The 2,242-nt window shown below is 44.1% G+C and overlaps 1 non-coding gene across 1 annotated transcript; it reads right to left on the reverse strand.

The window, feature by feature from the left end:
* Nucleotides 1–591: 591 nt before the first annotated feature.
* On the reverse strand, nt 592–698 carry LOC118486891. Its single transcript, XR_004880057.1, has one exon. It is a non-coding gene; the product is annotated as a small nucleolar RNA R71 (small nucleolar RNA).
* Between the last annotated feature and the right edge of the window lie 1,544 nt (nt 699–2,242).

Here is a 2,242-nt window from a genome sequence, read left to right on the forward strand (position 1 = left end):
CATGTTCACTGAACACGGGGCCGTGGTGAACCTTCTGACCAGCATTCTTTTCTGTTTTTATTGCAGGACTTGGAACCAGACGCCAATCTTACATAGTGTATGAGCTCCAGTTCTAATAAGGACATAAAAGAACCTCTAGAAGAACCCGAACGCTTTCTCAGAAAAAGATTAAAAGCTAAAAACCAAGAGAAAGTTTCAGGTGATCCACCTCCAATGGCGGACCAATGTACCCTCATGGATTATCTACGACCTACCGTAGGTAACCTAGGCGCTGCTATCAATGCTCCGAATGTTGAAGCTAATAACTTCGAACTTCGGCCGCATCTGATACAAATGCTCCAAAACTCCGCAACCTTCCATGGGCTTGCGGACGAGGATCCCCATCTACATATCACTAATTTCTTAGAAATATGTGATACCTTTCGGATCAACGGAGCATCAAATGACACCATCCGCCTCCGAATGTTTCCTTTCTCACTAAAAGACCAAGCGAAAGCTTGGCTCAACGCCCTCCCAGCTGGATCGGTAAACACCTGCGATGAACTAGCCCAAAAATTTCTATATAAGTATTTCCCTCCCGCTAAAACGGCTAAATTAATGACTGAAATTAATACATATTCACAAGAAGAAGGGGAATCCTTATATGAAACTTGGGAAAGGTTCAAGGAGTTATTACGCAAGTGTCCACATCACGGCCTTGCGATATGGCAACAAGTATCCACTTTCTATAATGGATTGTTGCCACACACAAGGCAGACACTTGATTCTAGCTCCGGGGGACTTTTAGGTAATCGACGCCCGCATGAAATATATAACCAAATTGAGGAAATTGCTCAAACCAATTTTCAATGGCACACCCCCCGAGGCAATAAATCTATTGCCCCGGGCGCCCATAAGGTCGATGAAAGCACTTCTTTACAAGCCCAAATCGAGGCCCTTTCTTCAAAAATAAAAAAATTGGAAATGACAAAAACAGTCTCGTTTATGGCTTGTGAAGGGTGTGGTGGGTCACATGAAAATTGGAGTTGTATGAAAGAAACGGACGATCAACAAGAATTGGTAAACTACATTGATAATAGACCTAGGCCGTCGGGTCCTCCAACGGGAACTTATAACCAAGGATGGCGAAACCACCCAAACTTTGGTTGGAGAGAACCCGGCAATAGTAGCAACCAACAAACCCAATGAACAAACTTTCAACAACCAAGAAATGAGTCACAAAATTTCACTCAACAACAAAGTGGACGAGAAAGGCTTGAAGATACTGTATCTCGCCTCATCTCCGACACTGAAAAGAAAAACTCGGAAAGATTTCTACAATTAGAATCAAATTTTAGAAATCAACAAGCTAGTATTCAAAACATAGAAAAACAATTAAATCAAATAGCTCAAAATTTTGCCGAGAGACCGCAAGGCGCATTACCTAGCAATATCGAAACAAACCCAAAAGCGCAAGTTCACCTCATCACGCTACGAAACCGCACCGTAGGGCCTGCAGAAGCGCCGCCGCCAACAGAAGAAACGGCACCCACACCTCTGCAGGAAAAGAACTCCCCTCCATCACCAGAGCCTACCAAAGCTCCTCGAGTTCCGTACCCCAGTAGGTTAATTCGTCAGAAGACCAATGAGCAATTCGCGAAGTTCGAAAGTCTATTAAAGCAATTGCATGTCAATATTCCTTTTATTGAGGTCCTAACCCAAATGCCCAAATACTCTAAGTTCATGAGGGACTTCCTCACTCATAAAAAGAAAATTGAAAATTTGCAATTAGTCAATTTAGGCGAAGAATGCTCTGCCCTCGTACTCAATAAACTTCCCCAAAAGAAAATCGATCCCGGAAGCTTCACGATTCCCTGCTCAATAGGGGAGTCCCCCGTTCGTAATGCCCTAGCCGATCTTGGGGCTAGCATTAACCTCATGCCCTCATCAATGTTTAAAAGACTTGGCCTGGGAACCACGAGTCCTACAAAAATGAGCATACAACTCGCTGATCGATCCGTCAAATTCCCACAAGGTGTCATTGAAAATGTCTTGGTAAAAGTAAGCAGATTCGTCTATCCAGCCGACTTTGTCATACTCGATATGGAGGAAGACACCGAGGTCCCCCTCATACTAGGGAGACCATTTCTTGCCACTGCCCAAGCGGTGGTAGATATGAATGACGGAACACTCACCTTGAGGTATAGGGATGATGAAGTAAAATTCGGAGTTGGGAAGAGAATAGAGGACGACGACCCGGTCA

The sequence above is a fragment of the Helianthus annuus genome, chromosome 14 (genome assembly GCF_002127325.2).
Source record: "Helianthus annuus cultivar XRQ/B chromosome 14, HanXRQr2.0-SUNRISE, whole genome shotgun sequence".
Lineage (NCBI taxonomy): Eukaryota > Viridiplantae > Streptophyta > Magnoliopsida > Asterales > Asteraceae > Helianthus > Helianthus annuus.